Source organism: Melanotaenia boesemani, chromosome 15, assembly GCF_017639745.1.
Source record: "Melanotaenia boesemani isolate fMelBoe1 chromosome 15, fMelBoe1.pri, whole genome shotgun sequence".
NCBI lineage: Eukaryota > Metazoa > Chordata > Actinopteri > Atheriniformes > Melanotaeniidae > Melanotaenia > Melanotaenia boesemani.
Window position 1 is genome coordinate 35,211,325 of NC_055696.1, and position 20,338 is coordinate 35,231,662.

General features: G+C 38.7%; 1 long non-coding RNA gene across 2 annotated transcripts; it reads left to right on the forward strand.

Moving 5' to 3' along the window:
- Positions 1-14,311: 14,311 nt before the first annotated feature.
- On the forward strand, positions 14,312-19,063 carry LOC121654485. 2 transcript variants are annotated; one of them, XR_006012961.1, is made up of 4 exons: positions 14,312-14,874; positions 14,968-15,073; positions 15,459-15,613; positions 18,951-19,063. It is a non-coding gene; the product is annotated as an uncharacterized LOC121654485 (long non-coding RNA). The 2 variants fall into 2 exon arrangements; XR_006012960.1 differs by having other exon boundaries at positions 15,484-15,613.
- The last annotated feature ends 1,275 nt before the right edge of the window (positions 19,064-20,338 follow it).

Consider the following 20,338-nt stretch of genomic DNA (forward strand, 5'->3'; position numbering starts at 1 on the left):
GACACAGCTGGATGACGTTTTTTATTACACGTTTATCACTAGATCGCTATGAATAAATCCAGGGACACTTCATTTCACAGTATAAACCATTTATTTACTTATCTACTTAGGATAATAGCACTTTGAGGCCTAATTCAGAATATAGGTTGGGCTGGGGTCCGGACTTTTGTGATCCCTGCTTTACACATTATCAGTATTATGTTATTTTTACCTGCCGATATTACGTTATGATTTTGTCAATATTCAGTTACGCAGCAGCTGTATCACCCCCACTGTGAATAACTTACGTTGCAGTCAAATAGACCGCTGGCAGCGCTCCTCGGGATGTTTAGAAAGCTCGCTGCTAGTGACATTCACCACTTAGCCGACTTGAGGAGGTTGTGCTTTGCCTCATAACACCATTAGCTACACATGTCGGCTTTTTTGATACATTTATTTGACGCCATTTTCAAATCAAATCATTTTTTAAATGTTGGCAAAAAATGCAACAAATGAGCGACACAGCTCATTATAAACTGTTAGAGAGCAGCAAGATCAAATCACTGCTCCTCCCCGTGGACAAAAGAGGGATTGCAGCTGTTTTTTTACTTGGGCTGCTTGGGGGCAGAGCCTCGCTGACGACGTCATTGCGGGGGATTACATTACCCCCACAGACCTGTGAAGGATCGGCCAAGGATCAGTCAAGGACCAGTCAAGGACCAGTCAAGAACCAGTCAAGGACCCATCATGGAAACAGGGGAACTTTAAACCGATACTACTGTAAGCAAATCTAATAAAGCTTTTATTTTTTTTATACAAGGAAATAAACCAGAATTCTTCCGTCCTATTTCCTCGTGTGGTTGGACACTCGACTCCAGAGACAGGGAATCATTTCATTCTTTGGGTAAGTACTTGTTTTTACTAAAATGTTATGAGTTTTCTTTTAGTATTTGGCAGCCGTGTGAATGATTATAACTTTCTATTATGTAGTTATTATTTAAATTTCAGTGACAATAGAAGGGTGCTCCAGAAAGCATCTGCTGTGATAGTCATATCTCCAGTACATAAACAAGTATGAAACAATAACAACCTCTTTTGCAGGTTTTGAATGGCCTCACAAAAGAAATCAATGGTGTACCGATTCCATGAGGCACCACATGGTCATTTCTTCCACAGGACATGGATATACTCAGGTATTGCTTTATAATCTTTATAACATTGGCACCTCTAAATGGCAAATGGGAAGGACCACAGATTGCAAATGCAAACAGATAGACACCAATGGTACATCATCATTTCATAATTTGCAATTGTTTCTATTTCAAGTTGAGCATTTGAGAAAATATGGAAACTCAAAGAATGGATGGTGACCTTCCCAAACCAGTGGAGGCAGGAGGACAGTGTTAACTGTGGTGTGTTTGTCTGTACAGTAAGTATTGCTAATTTGATAGACATGTTATTGCAAATTAATTTGGAATGACATAGACAGTCCTCCAATAAAAAAATAAATAAAAACATTGTTCCTGCCAGGCAGCAGACCTATACATCAGGGGACTGCAAATGAAGACTGAAGCCCTGAACCAGATTCAACTGGGCCAGCTCAGAGTGTATCACGCAACCCTCCCTGATGGCTGATGTGGTTCCAAAGGTTAAACAAATAAAAAATGTGACTTACTTTACTTCAATTACTCATTGACCTATTAAAAGCACTACGTTTAGCTTACAAGTAGGATTGACCTGAATTTAGGGCGGGCCAGTTAATAGAAATATGTTGTGGATTATATAACTGTGACAAAGTATTTTTCCATTTTCAAACAGGGACAAAAAGTGCGTGAAAATTGCATGGCGGAGGTCATTCATGGCTGCATTTTCTATGACTCCAGTGGAAAGGGACAGAAAAAGTAAGCTATACATTAGCAAACTCTACCTTTTTTAAAGTTTTAGATATGTTGTTACTTGTCATTTTCATGTTGAGGTAACATAATATAGGATAGAAAGGAAGAAAATTACCATACCATTTATAATTTTTCTTGCAAAAACCATTTTGAATGTATAAGTTTCAACACTTATAAATGGTATGCAAGTTGTCACTTTTTTTGCTATTGTGATGTTTACCACTACAGTTAGAATATACAGAACAAATAGAAGAAGTATTATTAAAGGGGAGTATGCGATCTTGGTGAGGCTGGATTTCCTCAGCTTGAAAACAACATGCTCATGATTAGTTCAAAATTTTTTCTAATTGCAAATAAAAAGAATACTTTGATAGCATGAATAATACTTTGTTTGTAGGAATGCATTTGTAACTTGAACATCAGCCTTGTGAGCATCCAGACATGACAACAAAGGTGATCCCAGTGTGTCATTCGCTTTTGTCTATATTTCAGGAGGTTGTATCCACACACAGACAAAGAAAACTGGATAAAGTGTGAGTCATGTAATGGCTGGCTTCATGTTGAATGTGCCACGTGTGACCTATCAGCACCTGCTGACATTTTTACATGTGGCTGTGACCTGGATGAGCCTTTCAAGGTGGGAACAAGTCTATAATTTGCATTGTAAATATTTTTTCAATTAGAAGGTCGACCTGTAACTCTATCTTCAGATATTAGGGGGGCAGCATGGCTCAGTGGGTAGAGTGGTTGTCCTGTAACCCAAGGGTCACTGGCTCGATCTCGGCCCGGGAGAGTCCATGTCGAGGTGTCCCTGAGCCAGACATCGAACCCTCAATTGCTCCTGATGGGTCGTGGATTGAGCACCTTGCATGGCAGCTTCCACCATCAGTGTGTGAATGTTTGTGTGAATAGGTGAATGGGACGTACTTTATGTGTATATGTATATGTATGTAAGTACAGACCCTTTTACACTTGGGCTTATATTCTGTTTTTTTTTTTTTTTTACATATATCACTTGCAGTACTCTGAACTGCCTGCACAAAGATGGAGTCCAAGGCCTGATCTCAGAGGAGCGAAATCAAGGTCTGTAACATTTATGCATTTAGTTTTTACAGTTGCACTCATAAGTTAACACACCCTGGCAGGTCATTTACAGAGACTCTGAATGACGGTAGGAAAAAAAGGATGCATGGTTTATTGGTCTGGATGAACCCATTTATTATCATCTTATTATGTTTACTCTTTTACATATAGTGAAACAGAAACAACTCAAATGGCCCTGGTCAAGTTTACATATCCTTGCTTCTAGTACAGCGTATTTCCCCTTTAACAGTAATAACAGTTTTGAATGAGGGAGTTAAAGATCAGACACTATATTCTCATTCACAAAAGGCTTCTCCCCTTCTCCCCCTAGAAAAAGCTGAAATATTGGAGATCTTCTTTGTATATTGCTGAATAATATTGAGGTCAAGAGATTTAAGAAGCACCCTAGAGCCCTCTCTTTAATTTGCAGCAGCCTATGACAGGGCAGGTCAGTTTGGACATATGGTAAATTAGGTTGCAGTTTCAAACATCTTTTTCTTAATGTACAGACTCTGAAAGACCTGTTGGACAGTGGGAAGAGAAAGTCCTCAGAGAATGTTTTTGTGGAGAATACTGGGCAGAACATCGCACTAAAGCAAATTCTGAATGGCAGGCCATCAGCTTTTAGCTAAAAACATGTAAGTATGACATATAATGTAGGTGGTAATTTTTTCCAGACCAGTGTGAAGACTTTAACTGGTGCAGTATGTACCAAAGAGCTTTGTCTTTATCTTGAGATGGTAAGAGCTAATTGACAGAATCAAAAACCACGTAAAGTTGGACTACAATGATCTGAGGATTGTGGATTACATCACTGATGTCATGGTTCAGAGGTAGGCCTTATTTTAGTAAGGTTTACTAGTTTTATTTTTTAGTACACAAATGTATTTAATCTTTCTCTAATCACAACTATATTGGTACCATTTTTTATGTTTGCGTCTTTAAGTATTTATCAAGGTACCTCAATCTTTAAGATCTTTTCTCAAAAATAAACAGGTCACAATCGACATCCTCATGACATTTGAGGGGATAACCAGGTACCAGGCAGAAAAAATCCTCGTGAACAGCGCTGGGATGCATAAATATATTAAAGAAACGTTTTGTGTAAAAACTGTTATGGTGTATGTGTCTGCTTTTTAGGGCAAATGCTCGGTGTAGAGTCAGATCAGTGTATGTTAGGGCTGTGAGTAATTTTCAGTACACCCCAGGAAATGGTTGGAAACCTTAAAATTCACTACATTTTATAATGCAGGTAGGAGTCATGATGGTGGTGACATGTAGGGAGGACATAAAACTCTTAACCAAACTAGTAAACTCTATTTACGAGATAAGTAGCAGCATGACAATAATAATAGCTCCAGGAGGAAATGCTGAAGTGTTGTGCAGTTGTAGGAATTAATAGAATGATGTTTAAGTTATTCTTTAAATAAATATATTCACAAAAATGTCAGGTGACTAATAAACAGCATTGTAAACATACCACCATAGTGGTGATCCATGGCAGAGAGCATTGATTTAGTTTAGGTCCATTTATAACATACAGTGAGTAATGTGCCTGCACACCTTCATTTCATCACTCACAACTGGCAGAAAGAACACATAGTTTATCCATTTAAAAACAACAGGTGACTAAACTGCTATGACTAAAACAAAATAAAATAATAATCACATAATAGGCCTAAATTAAAGCCAATTAGTTCCATAAGTATATTAAAGAATGCAAATGGTACCATCTAAAAAGAAATATATGGTCATTCTTTTTTTAAAAAGCTGAGTAATCCAGGTGTGGTTAAGGCATAGGAAATATTCCACTGAATCAAATCTACTGAGTACATCTGTGGTGAATGAGACTAAGGACCACAGTAAGGACCACTCATCTAGTCGCCCCATAGTGGACAAAGGACCACTCATTACAGTGGTCCGGACCATGGATGTTATCGCCCCCTAGTGGCAGGGACCACTCATGACAGTGGGCCGGAACCACTGATGTAGTACCCCCTAGTGGCAGGGACCACTCATCACAGTGGTCCGGACCACTGATGTAGTACCCCCTAGTGGCAGGGACCACTCATCACAGTGGTCCGGACCACTGATGTAGTACCCCCTATTGGCAGGGACCACTCATTACAGTTGGTCCAGACCATGGATGTTATCGCCCCCTAGTGGCAGGGACCACTCATATACAGTGTAAATGTTGTTGTATTAATGTTCACAGAAGGAGTATTGGTATATGACATTGTGCTAAAACGTTTTTTGCTAGCTAGTGCGGGTATTTTAGCACCGTAATTTAGCTGATACCCTTCAAATTACACAAAATTGTTTTCCATAGAAGACACGTATTTAGATGACATTAAACGGGTGGGGAACACAGACAAAACAGGTGTTTTTTAATTTCATGGACCGTGACGTGGTCATTTTGCATATTCTCAATAACGGCGATAAAAAATAAATAAAGTGAATAAATAAAAAAAATGCCCCGCAGAGCTGAACAGCATTAGATAAGTAGTTTTTGTATTTAAAGTCATGACCAAGGAAGGCATAGTGAGAAGCTATGGAAAATATACAGGTGAGCCTTGTAGCTAAACAAACTGTCCCCTGTGTAATCCATAATTGTCAGTAGTGATGAAATCGTAGACAGCACGGTTAATATCACATGTTAAATTTCTTCATGTGATATGACCAAAAGCAGTATGGCTAAAAAGATGATGCACTGTTAAAAAAGTCTGAAAAATACAGTAAAAGAATGTGAAATAGCAACAGTAAAAAACACTGTAAATTTCAAAATTGTATATCACTGTTGTAAATACAAAGAATTACCGTAAATAAATTTACAATATATAACTTTAATTTTTACAGCTAAACTATGTAAAATACACAGTATTGTGCTGTGATTCTTTTTTATATAGGTAAATTAATGGGAATGTACCGTAAAATCAAAAGTGGGTAATTACTGTTAAATTTACAGAAACATTAAGTAGAAATTACAGGTTTTAATAATGCAGACATTTAAATTACAGTATAACAAACCATTTGCCATTTAGGGTAAACATACAGTAATTTCAGACAAGAACGGTTAATCAATGTATTCATGATGATGTTACAAACCATAAACTGTAAAATCTGTTTTAAACTGTTTCTTTAACGTTGAATTACTGTAAATAAGTTAATTAAAGAAAATGATCTTGAATGACTGAACATTCCTGGATTGGAACATGAATTTTGGACTGATGTTTACTAACATACACCCACTTCCTCTGTCACATAGTCATTAGCCCTTGAGAGGTCGATGTTGCCATGCCATAAAGCTTTCTAGAACTTTCCATCTTTGACACTGTAACATTTGTGGGTAAATTTGAGGTTGATCGGAATCCCTCTAGAGGTGTGTCCCAATTCAGGGTCTGCACACTTCAAAGTGCAGATTCTTCGGTCCACATACGTCATCGCGGTGCGCAATGTGCTGTCCCAATTCACAGAATTTGAAATACCCTCCGAATCCACCCTTCAAATCCGCACTTTGTTTGGCCTCAAACAAAGACTGCTGGTGATGCATCCTTCATTGCGCACAAGACGGTGGCAAATCACGCAAACAGAGCTTAGAAGTGTAGTTTTGGATTTCAATAAAGTTTTGTGTAAAAAACAAGTACATTTTTTTAAACTACACTTTAGTATATAAACATTACAAAACCAAGGAAAAGCATTTTTGTTAAATAGTGTAAATTAAAATCTGTTATATTTGTAGATTTTTAAGGGGTTAATGACGTGTGTACTGGTTGTAAAACAACAGAGCCTCAGACCGTGTTTTTTTTTTTCTCTCTCTCTTTAACTGTTTGTGGTTCAGCGTCCACTGAAGCGTCCCTATAAGTAATTTCTGAGGTTTAAGTGATTCAACGTCCTGTGTTGTTGCTATAGGAAATTTTTGTTGGCTGTCTCATTTCAGAAACGTTAAGCGGTCTTCGAAGTGTGTAGACTACAGAGCACACTCCATAGCCTATCCTGCACACTTCGAAGTATGCAGACCCTGAATTGGGACAGAGCTTAGGAGAAGTTTGTTAAAGTACAAGGGCTAAAATGGTGGCCAAAATGGTGGACAAAGGGCTGGGGGATAGTAACTGCATGTGGCAATGTCCTTACCCCTTTCTTACTATCTTTGGGGTCAATTTGACCCCATTCAGTGTTTTTCATTAAAAATAATTAGTTGACTGTTTTTGTTTTATTTCATTCAGGTTTGTGACTTTTCCTGATTTGATGGGTACAATTGATAAATCATAAAATTATCACAATTTTACTTTTTCAATATTCTGAACACATAATGCACACATTGGTGGTTGTTAGGGGTGAGGGGATTAGGGTTAAGGTGATCTGACTATCTCTGATATTCTCATTATAAGTTGATGGGTGAATTTTTGAACATGTAAAGCCCTCTCACACACCACACCAACTGGGGCCCCCCTTTGGAGCCAAGCCTAGAGGTGAGGCACTTTGCCCATGGGGTCTGATCCAGCTTAGCTCGAAAGTGTGACATGGCCCACGGTCACACCACCTGCAGGAGGGGCCATAGGGGTCAGGTGCAGGTCTGAACTTGGGCGGCGGCCGAAGGCGGGGACCCTGGTGGTCTGATCCTCGGCTGCAGAAGCTAGCTCTAGGGACATGGAACCTCCCTGGCAGGGAAGCAAGCCTGAGTTGGTGTGCAAGGTTGAGTGGTTCCTTCTGTGCTCATCATGGATTGTCCATTATGAACACCATGTTCAGGCATAAGAGTGTCCACATGTGCACCTGGCACGAGGACACTCTAGGCTGAAGTTCAATGATCGACTTTGTAGTTGTAATCAGCTGGCTTGCAGCTGCTTGTCTTCGACACTTTCGTGAAGAGAGGGGCGGAGCGGTCAGCTGATCACCACCTGGTGGGTGAGTTGGCTCAAATGGTGGGAGAGGATGCCGGTCAGGCCTTGCAGACCCAAGCGTGTTGTGAGGGTCTGCTGGGAATGTCTGGCGGAGTTCCCTGTCAGAAAGAGTTCCAACTCCCATCTCCGGCAGAGCTTCAACCATGTCCCATGACACTTCTTTAAACAAGGATGCAGAGTCGCGGAACTCCGGAAACCCGGAGTTTCCTAAGACTCTGGATGCTGTAGGACTTGGCTGACACGTCTCAGCAGCATACATGGACATCGGGGACAGTTACCCTGGACTGGCAGACTGGGGTGGTGGTCCCCCTCTTCAGGAAGGGGGACTAGAGGGTGTGCTTCAACTACACAGTGGGATCACACTCCTCAGCCTCCCTGGTTAAGGTCTATTCAGGGGTCCAGCAGAGGAGGGTCTGTCAGGTCTCAGTTACCTCTCAGATTGAGGAGGAGCAATATGGTTTTCGTCCTGGTCATGGAACAGGTGGACCAGCTCTACACCCTCTTCAGGGAACATCTCCATGACAGAGATAGAAAAGATCCTTAAAATCAGGGAGACTCGTATAGAATTACCATAGGATAAAAGTCCAGAGAGAGAAAGGATCAGACATAGAATAACACAGAATAACTAACGGTTTATATTAAATGGTAATAATTATTCATGTTTTAATGAATTATAGAATTGTTTTTGTATAGAAACTAGATGTTTAATCATTCAATAAATATTTTGTATTTGAGAACAAGGAAATCCAGATGTCCATTCCAGTAGGTATCTTGTAAAATGTGAACATAATAATAAATAATTGCTATTTGTTTTTTACAACCACAAAACCTAATTTATCAATAAATATAATAAAATAAAATAAAATAAAATAAATAAAAAATCCTGGGTCCTCAGGAGGACAGCAAAACTTGTTTGACTGAGGTCAAAGAGGGAGAAACCATTTGCTCGTGTGTGGGTGGCAGTGGTGGACAACACCTACAATAGAAAAAACACAAATGTAAGCAAATGCAAAACAGAAAAAGAAAAAAAAAATGAATATATACCATTTCTTTTGTTCCAAAAAAATTTAATTTGTCCGCCTCAGTTACCTTCCTCAAAATAAATCAAAATGCCTTTCTTCGTTTTAACCCCCTCCCAACACAGGAACATGGTAAGTTTCAATGTTGCAAGTTTTGGGCAAATTCGACGGTTTTGGTTTTAGAGCTGTTCCACGCATGTCCGAAGTTAACAGAGATAAACAGTCAGAAAAGCTTGCTGTAAATTGCCTATACCTATACATATTATATACTCTGTGTATTCTAATCGTTTTTGTGCAGAGGGATAACTTTTTTTTTTATAACGAACTGTTTTTTCTGTGTCTGTTTTTTTTTTTTTTTTTTTGTGCAGCGGGAGCGTTGACATTTGATTTTTTCACCGACAGTTAAGCCACCATTAACTGAGACGTCTTTGCACGGTCTTTACTCCTAATTACTCTGTTCTTGAGGTAAGCACGTTTACAAAATCCTGGACTTTCCATCAGGGCTTTTTAAAGGTTCATTTGTTACAGTTACATTAGTTTGCTAAGTCGTTTCATTTTGCTAAGTCGTTAGCCAAGGAAAACGTATAGCTGTACATTTTGTGGGAAGTCTGTTCAGACATTGAGAGGCTATGTGCTTCATTGCAAACTCCACAGAAAACGATGCCACGTTGTTAATTCATGTGTATTGAAACTGGGTGCAAGCATACATTCAACAGATACGGAGCGTTTAAGGCTCATTTTACCGCAATAGCATAATAACGTTAATGCTAATGTTACAGTCAGGATCTGCTACTGACAGTTCTGTTCATGTTAACGCTTTTAAATGTGTGGTGGCTTTGTGTGAACGTCAGTGTCAAGACGGGAAAGCTATGATAGCTCATTTAAAGGATCACATTGCGCACGGACATGCAGTAAGTTGTCCAGTGACAGGCTGTGTTAAAATGTTTTTAAAAGTAAAATCTACATTTACAGCCATATGTCACGGAAACACAGAGACTTTGCAGACAGCCTGTATCAGTGAGTCATACAGAAATTGTCCCTCCCAGTCATCAGCTGCTCCAACTGAATCCGATGATATTGGCCCTCAAATGAATGAGGCGGGTCCTGAGACAAGCAGGGATGAAAGGTTATTTATATGTACACAGGAGTTCTATGGCCTTTTACTAAGAAACGTGTCTTTATCTGTTTGAAACTGCAGGGACAGTTTCTACTGCCTGCTTCCACCATTCAGGTAATTATTGAGGAAATGCAGAACATACACGAGTGTGGGGTCAGACATATAGTTTGGGTAAGCTAACATCACTGCTAGAAATGATACATCATTATCAGATGAGGAAATCAAACAAATTTTGTAAGACTGTCAGACAATCAGATCTGTTCTCTGCATGTCATACAGGGCCAATGAGGACTTCATATTCAAGAACTCAAAGTTCAGAAAACAGTTCAACTATGTAGAGCCTAAGAAGTTTTTTTAGGAAAAGATGAGAACAGGACAGACAGGTTTGCCTATTATGTTCCTATAAGAGAGACTTTAAAATGTTTGTTAGAGTCTGACCTGTGGCAAAAATTAGGGGAGCACTTGGGTGAGTCCCCTCGGATGTTCTGAGTGACATTAATGATGGACAGATATTTAAATCAAATGAGTTCTTTATTCAAAATCCATCATGTCTCAAACTGTTGCTATATCAAGACCCTTTTGAAGTTGTCAACCCATTAGGCTCTGCAAGGACGAGACACAAGGTATAGCTGTCTATGCATCGGTTACCAACTTGCCACTTCATGTACGGTCAGACACAGACCACATGTTTCTTGTGTTATTATGCAGAGAGAAAGGTTTCAAAGAATTTGGACATGCAAAGGTTTTCTCTGAATTACTAACTGACTTGAAGGAATTAGAGAAGAATGGAAATAGGATCAGATGAAACAGTTGTCAAAGGTACAAGTGTATTGCATTGTGGGAGATAATTTGGGCTCACATTGTATTGGAGGCTTCCATGAAAATTTAGTCGCTCAGAATACTTTTGTAGGTATTGCTTGATAACACAATCTCAGTTTCAGGGTGCTGACCCAAATCTTTGTGGGGCGTACACCTGAGAACTACACTTCTGCTGTTGATCGCCTCCAAACTGAAGGTACTCCAGATGTGGAAGGAATAAAATTCATGTCTGTATTCAACTCTTGGAGCACTTCAATGTCTGTCCAGCCAGGGTTACCACCTTGTCTAGGACATGATATATTTGAGGGCATTTTGTCTTATGATGTTGCACTGTTTCTCAAATATTTTATAAAGAAAAGGGGATGGTTTAGTTACTCTACTTTGAATCGGCGGATTAAACAGTTCAGATACTGTGACTCTGATTCCTCCACAAAGCCAACGTGAAGTCAGCCCTCAAGCAGCTAAACTGTCAGGCCAGGCTGTACAAACTGGAATTTCCTAAGGCTGCTGCCTCTCATAATTGGCGACAAAGTAAAAGACAAAACAGATGATATCTGGCATTTGACAATGCAGCTGAAAGACATTGTGGAGATGGTATGTGCACAGATAATCTCTGTTCCTCAGGTTGCTTATCTCGACATTCTTATTCAAGAATATTTAGAGTCACGGAAAGCTCTGTTCCGGAAAGCAACCTAAAACCAAAAGCACCATTATTTGCGTCATTACCCAGCTCTCATTCTGAAATTTGGCCCTTTAGATCAGGCTATGGACAATGCGCTTTGAAAGCAAGCACAGTTACTTCAAGAGATGTGCGAGAAATTTAAAAAAACTTTAAAAACATCTGCCATACACTCTCTGAAAGACATCAGATGCTGCATGCTTATCTTTCAGCAGGATCAATGGGTCGAGCTGTCTTGCAAGTTAAAGATCATTCTCCATTTTATTCAGTATTTTACAGCAAAGCCAAACAAGATGCAGTCAGACAATTTGATTTCAGTGACACAAACACAAAGGCCACAGTAGAAATGGTGTATAAAGGAACATCATATAAGAAAGGACAGTTCCTTATTACAGGTAGCATTGATTCTGTGGAGTTTGGTGAACTAGTGCTCATTTTGATAAAAAATGACACTGTTCATTTTCTGGTGTTAGTATATGTAGCAGAATTCCATCCTGAGTACCATGTATACTCAGTTCGGAAAGACAGTGAAATTATGAAATGTCTAAAAGTCGGTGACTTAATTGATTTCTGTCCTTGCCATCCTACATTAAAGAAGGATATCAAATGGTTCCATTAAAACACTGTGTACTGTCACACTAAAAGATGTCTGGGTCTGCTTACATTCTGGAGTTCATTGAGCTTAATATTTTTTTTTTATACTGAGAAATGGATGATGCACATAATGACAGCGTACGTAGTGCCGTTACCAGAGTGCTGCCAGAACTCCAAACTTCAATTACGGATATTTTGGTGGAAACCCTACAATCATTGGGGGTGGAGACAAATGAAGATTTTACCTTTGTACAAGAAAGTGATCTGCTGTCAGTACTCAGACCAGTTCAAGCAAGGGAAATTATTTGCTGCCTGGAAACAAACCAGTATGTTAATTTTGATAAAATTCACTTTCTATTATAGCCAAGTAAAAAATATTATACATTACATTTGATTAATTATTTCATTTTGTATTACAGCACAGAACACTGAAATCTGCCATCGGCCAGCATTATCCTCTCCATCTACCATCATCAGGCTCCTCATTACAAGCCTCACCTTCTCACAGCCACCAGATTACTGGTCCAGACTGGACTGACTACTTTGACATTCCATGGAAAGTTCTTCCAGAAGAACTGATCCAGTGTTTGGAGAGGGGAAAAGGCCAAAGCCACGGCTGCGTAGAGAAATGATTCGGATTGTTGTTTCAGAGATGATGAAGGTAATGTCCATCCCAAGCAAGAAGGCCTGTGTAGAAGTTGCCAAAAAATGGTTTGCAAAGTATCAAAGGTCTTTGCAAGATGCCATTGAAGGCGTTGTGGTGGGACCAGGCTATCATTCCCTTGTGAAACAGTTAAAAACCAGAGTTGACAATGTAAAGCGGAGTCCTCGACACCTGTGATGACAAAACGCAAAAAAAGTGTCAGATGAATATGAACACAGACGAGATTTCAGCAGAACAAAGGGCAGCAGTACAAGATACTTACGGCTGCTTGAAATGGGACATGAAGTTCATTCCAGTTATTGAGACACCAGAAACCCAGCCAAAAGAAGAAAAGATGAAATGAAGGGGCTTAGGTGAACAGTTGAACTTCAGTATTCACGAGGTGAAAAGTCTTATGAAGAGCACCTACTACTCACAACGGAAAGAAATAAATAAAGGGACAGAACTGCCAAACCCTCCTGGAGGAGTGGCCTTTTTTGTTTCAGGAATTGGCATGGCAGTCCACTTTGAGGAGCTAACTGGAATACCACTGAAGGAAACTTTCCTCTGTAACGTAGAAAAAAAAGGGGAGAGCGGCTTCTGAACTTATGGGAACTGTTTGTGCAGAAACAAAGCAGAAAAAATTTTGCAACTTGTCACAAACCTGCACATTATAAAAGGACAAAAATGATGGCTGGTCAGAAGATCTAAAAGACATGATACTCCTTCTTCTACTGCTATTTTGATGAAAAAGAAGAGAACCTCTTCATTACGGGGAAGAAACCTTTCTGGCAAAAGAAGTACATGTGGAAAGCCTGCCAGTCACACCATGCATCGTTGTATGTGGTAAGTTTGATATTGAGTTTTACTAAAAGAAACTAAGCCAAATATAATGTGTTATTCATTGTCCTGTTTTTAAGTCCACTTTTGGATGGACTGTAATTAATTATTTTCTACTACTTCTTTGCAAGAGACTCCTGCTTTGCTGCTAAGCAATTCATGCTCTGCGTTGACCAAAAGATTATCCTGTGGAACTGAGCTCAACACTTGGAATTCCTTCAGAGGTAGGAGGAAAAAACCCACGTGTACTCACGCACAACACACAGACATCTTTAGAACACACCCCTGTATTTAGATTAGTGATTGGTTATAATTTTTTGTGTTCATAAAGGTGTTTCTTCAACATCAATCCCAGAGAAGGGAACAAAGTGGAAAAAAGGAAAAACAAGAAGCAACTACCTGCAAACCCACGAGTCCTCACCCTCATCTCGGATCTTGCTGATCACGAGTGGAGAGATCATTAAAGATTTAACCTTTAATGCAGAAATATACTTTTCATTATGTTCCATGATGTTGTTTTTACAATTTTGGATGTTCATATTAAACAGGACTGTACGTTTTAAAGGCCAAGTTTTCAGAGTTCTTTTGAATGGGCTGATGTCAGCACATTTTTATGTATATTCACCCATCCAAACACAGTGCTGCCCTTACCTGCCTTGGTCAACCTTGACTCTGCTATTGTCTCTGAGAAAGTGATTTGTGGTTTTTAGAAGCAAGTTCACTGTTTGTTTTTTGTTTGTTTTTTTAGGACTTGAGAAATAAGGTCAAAGTAAAAAAAATTGGCATTAATACTACTGTTATTTTCATGTTTTTGGTGGCTGTTGTTTCTATCAGGCCTGGAAATTGAGACAATTTAAGGGGATGACTGACAGATTACAAAAACTGATTTACTGTAACTTTAAGTTGCATGCTGAGTTTTCCAATTTTGTCTCTTTCTTATTACCAAGAGAAACCTCTTTAGTGGATTTAATAATTGATTCGTTTGAATTACTGTTATACTGTGCATTAAGTTAATCAAACTGTATTTGAAGAACATTTGAGCTTTTGTTTAAGTGTCTTTGTGAAGTAGGTTGAATGCTGCTGACATTACTAAGATCGAGAATATCTGTTAAGGTAAGATCTGAACAGATAACTAATACATCTTTTGAAAGTAGCATTGAATGTTGTAATTATCTGTACACACTGTTCTTATTTAAATTATTTTCTAGTCTTCTGCTCCTGCCACTTTTCAAGCATTGCATTCAGATTCCCAAGTGATTGCTGTCTTGAAGGGGTTTGACTGGCCTTTGTAACAGCCAGAAAAAGGTAATATTCTAATACATTTAAATGCCAAAAGAAAGTGACTATTGTTGTTGTTAATAATATAATTGTTATTATTGTTGTTGTTTTACTTTTAAGTGATTTTCCTCTAATTTTGGGGAGGGATTTCCGCTTTAGTCAACAGAGACAGCAAGGAGAAAGCGGAAATGCACACAGCAAAGAACCTGCAAGGACCCAGCTCCAGGTATGTGTCATGTGCTCCACCAGGTTATATAGTGGGGTTGGCCACGGATTTAATTTTATTTATTTATTTTTTTAACTTTTTCTGCTTTATTGGATTGCATTGTAAAGGGAGATTACTTGGGTAACCGTGCATTAAAACATCTAGTACATGGTCTACCATTTGTGCATTTTGGAAGTTTTTGACCGAATTTTACCCTTTGATTGTAATCAAAGGACAGGTAGATGAGAACTAAAGAAACACTTTGAAACTGCAAGTGCTGTATATTATTATGATATATGTTATTATTATTATTATTATTTTTATTGTTAGTGGTAGTAATAGTTTTAGTAGTAGTAGTAGTTGTTGTCGTATTTTTTTCATGTTTTTCTTAATTTTTCATTGGCAGCAGAAAGGTTCTTGTTTTAAGGCAGAAAGGATAACAACACCTGTTCACAGTTCCAGTTGCCTAAACATCATACAGTGTCATTGAGGCTCCTGCCTGTCTTCAGTCAAGTCTGGGCCCAGTGACTTGGACACCACTCTTTTAAAGTCTAATAAGAGGTAAGTTGTGACTGTCTGATTTCTTGAGTATTGCTGTATTTAGGCTGCAAATTGCACAAGGCAAGTTTATTTTACAGCACATTTCATGTACACAACAATTCAAAGTGTTTTACATAAAACATCCCTTTAAGAACAGAGCGGCCGCAGGAAGTTCACTGTTAGCTTTAGGTAGAAAAAATGCTGTTACTACCAATGTTGACCTGTTGTCAGCTTGTCATAACAATATGGGATAAAAACATGGGTGATATGATCTATCGATCTCAAGATCAACAGTTTTGTAATACAGAAATTACAAAGAACAAATGAACAAAGCCAGTTCAAAATCAAATCCACATGAGCCAAATTCAAAGTGTCATTTTATTAACTTCAAGCCTGATAGCGTTAACATGGATATATCTTACCTTTAGTCTGAAAATATGTCAGTATCTTCAAAAACTCAATATATTGACTAGCCATTCACAGTCTCTGCATAAACATGTTGAATATCAAATTGGTCATCAGGTAACCTGAACTGTATATTTAGAAATGTTTGAAATGCAAAAAGTCATCGGGCCTGAACTTGTGGAGTCTACTGGAGGGCAACAAAACAAGCTGACTCCACTTCCATCACACAGCAGGGATAGATATGGATAGGAGATGGCAAATGTTGAACTTTAAGTACACTGAATAATTAAAAATACATCAGCAAGGTTTGCACATACAGTTTATAGTTAAAAATGTTAATTCTTGCTCTTGAAACAGTAGTCTGCATCTTCAGTGATTATCTATATTAGAATTAAGATTTCAGCTTACTTAAAAAGGGCTCCAGCAGGTCTCGTGTTCATCATTGCTTGTTTGGTTGGTTTGGTGCTTCACAAGATCTCTCATCAGCAGATCTTCTTCATGACCTTACATAACTGTGGGTTGAACTATAACGGTGGCCCATTTGAAAGCCTGCTTTTAGCAAAGGGGTTTGCAGACAGAATGTCCATTCATACTGCTGAAGGCTCACTCACATTCACTGGTAGACACAGCAATAGTGTTGACAGCTTGAAGTATAGGCTTCAGGTCTGCTGGTGTCCTGGATCTCCTTTACACCTTGTACAGTGTGTGCAGAATTATTAGGGCAAATGAGTATTTTGACCACATCATCCTCTTATGCATGTTGTTCTACTCCAAACCGGTACAGGCTTGAAAGCCTACTACCAATTAAGCATATCAGGTGATGTGCATCTCTGTAATGAGAAGGGGTGTGGTCTAATTACATCAACACCCTATATCAGTTGTGCATATTATTAGGCAACTTCCATTCCTTTGGCAAAATGGGTCAGAAGAGAGGATTTGACGGACTCTGAAAAGTCAAAATAGTGAGATGTCTTGCAGAGAGATGCAGCACTCTTAAAATTGCCAAGCTTTTGAGGCGTGATCATTGAACAATCAAGCGTTTCATTCAAAATAGTCATAGGGTCGCAAGAAGCGTGTTGAAAAAACAAGGCGCAAAATAACTGCCCATGAACTGAGGAAATCAAGCGTGAAGCTGCCAAGATGCCATTGGCCACCAGTTTTGCCATATTTCAGAGCTGCAACATCACCGGAGTGCAAGAAGCACAAGGTGTGCAATACTCAGGGACATGGCCAAGGTAAGGAAGGCTGAAAAAACGACCACCACTGAACAAGACACACAAGATAAAACGTCAAGACTGGGCCAAGAAATATCATAAGACTGATTTTCTAAGGTTTTATGGACTGATGAAATGAGAGTGAGTCTTGATGGGCCAGATGGATGGGCCCGTGGCTGGATCGGTACAGGGCAGAGAGCTCCACTCCGACTCAGACGCCAGCAAGGTGGAGGTGGGATACTGGTATGGGCTGGTATCATCAAAGATGAGCTTGTGGGACCTTTTCGGGTTGAGGATGGAGTCAAGCTCAACTCCTAGTCCTGCTGCCAGTTTCTGGAAGACACTTTCTTCAAGCAGTGGTACAGGAAGAAGTCAGCATCATTCAAGAAAAACATGATTTTCATGCAGGACAATGCTCCATCACACGCATCCAAGTACTCCACTGCGTGGCTGGCCAGAAAAGGTCTAAAAGAAGAAAAAATAATGACATGGCCTCCTTGTTCACCTGATCTTAACCCCATAGAGAAGCTGTGGTCCCTCATCAAATGTGAGATCTACAGGGAGGGAAAACAGTACACCTCTCTGAACAGGGTCTGGGAGGCTGTGGTTGCTGCTGCACACAATGTTGATCGTGAACAGATCAAGACACTGACAGAATCAATGGATGGCAGGCTTTTGAGTGTCCTCCGCAAAGAAAGGTGGTTATATTGGTCACTGATTTGTTTTTGTTTTGTTTTTGAATGCCAAAAATGTATATTTGTAAATTTTGAGTTGTTATATTGGTTTGCCTGGTGAAAATAAATAAGTGAAATGGGTATATATTTGGTTTTGTTAAGTTGCCTAATAATTATGCACAGTAATAGTCACCTGCACACACAGATATCCTCCTAAGATACTAAAACTAAAAAAGCCCCACTCCAACTTCCAAAAATATTCAGATTTGATATTTATGAGTCTTTTGTGTTCATTGCGAACATAGTTGTTGTTCTATAATAAATTTAATCCTCAAAAATACAACTTGCCTAATAATTCTGCACACCCTGTATTCCCAAAATTCTTGAATCCTTCCTCTTGGATACTTCTACTTTCAGCCTGTTACACAAGCGGAGCACCTCTGCATCACCATTATGCATGTCCCACTTTCTTTTGTTGATTCATTTGGCTGAAGAACCATCATTCATCAGTTGAATTTCACCTCTGAGCAAAGAGGTTTTTGTGCTGACGTGTGGAGGTTGATGGAGTCATCCTACATTTTATATTTTCTGCCATGCTGCAAAATAATTGCCCTGCAAATAATGATAATGGTCAAATAATATATTGTATCATGTAGTGTTTATATACGCATTCAATTTTAATCTGCTATTGATTTGTTCAGCCATTACAAAAACAAATTAGATTGAGGAAGAAGGCAGATCTTCACTGGCAGAGCCAGTTTTCAGTGCCACAGGACCTCAGAAAACTTAGTTTTCTTTGCCAGCCAAACATGGTGATGATGCCTACAGCTTGCTTCTTGCACAAGAAACTGAAAGAGAAAATGGCAGTGAAAAAAACACTTTGTCCATTTATGCTTTTCACCCTTATATGTTTTAACTATTCCGGAGTGATGGTTTTATGCATAGCTCACTGGAGCTAAGTAAAGCAAAAATAAACAGACGCTACCTTTATTGCTGTGTAGTCATCATGCTTAAACACTGAATCAACATAACCCTTGCTTTTTTTTCTGCTTTCTGGCTGCAAAGAAGATCGTGCCCAGACCACAGTGAAGACCTTATGGACAACATGGGACTACTCAATCAGAGGATGACTGATGAACACTTGAAGTTCCAGTTTGAACATGCCCTCTTAGGTCATGTCTGGGCTTGATGACTCATTGCTCTTGATCAGCCCAGGTGAAGACTCATTTTTGTTTATTCATGGACTATCCTTCATATGGACATATGCTGCTTGTGAGTACACAGGAAAAGTTTGGTTCAGTCTGTTTTTTTCAGAGAATGTGTAAATGCAATAAACAGTTTTTTCACGTTAATTTATAACCTGTACAGTGAGCTTTATTTATTCATTGTTTACCATCACTATAGGATTTTGTGCTGTGTTACTAAGAGACATCTACTTTTACAGTAAGTAGCTGACAACAGATTTATAACTATTACAACATAATACCATAAACAACACTGTACTGAAAAATTAACAGTTGCTAATGTTGTTTTCATTGCCACTGTAATTTTTACTGTGAAAAACTGGCAACCACAGCTGCCAGATTTTCAATGTAAATTAAACTACCAAATATAAATAACAGTGATGTACTGCAAAATTTACAGTTGTCAAAATAGCATACCATAACATCCTCTGCGTTGACAACATAATTTTTACGGTGGAAAACTGGCAACCACAGCTGCCAGTTTTTTACTGTAAATTATACAGATTTTTAACAATTTTTTCAACAGTTTAACTGTTAATATTATAGAAAACTACCATAAAAATAACAGTTGTGTACTGCAAAATTTACAGTTGCCAAAATGGCATACCATAATATCCTTTACGTTGTCACTGTAAACTGTGCCAGTTTTTCACCGTAAATTATACAATTTTTTTTTAACAGTGTGCACATAATTTTATATTCACATTTTCAGAATGAATCCATATTTAATGTAATTGTAATAATATTATTAATATTATTAACGTTTATTCTCCATTCGAGTCAGCGGTATCTAATCAGTAGTAGATAATACAGCTTTTCTGTATCGTGGGTATATGGTAAGAAAATGTGTGACACGTGTTTCCTTTTCCAGATGCCTACTCAAAGGAAATGTTGGCAGTGGCAGAAGATGATTGAGTGGCTTCTAAAACATGCCAACACTGTGGCAGCAAACAGCAAAAACAAAAAGAAAAATTTTCCAAGGAATGGAAAGAGCGTCAAAAGAAGAACAGCAGCATCAATAAAGTCCACAATTCAACAAGTTTGCTGGTACGTTTTTCTCTACCCAATGGTTCTCATAAAATACTATCTAATAATCCCTGCAGACGTACAGATTAACTGTTTATGATGAACAGAAAAGAGAATTGCCTCATTGTAAAAATAGATCTTTTTAACTTCATTGCTGCTGAAGTGATGCTGCATTTATCCTAG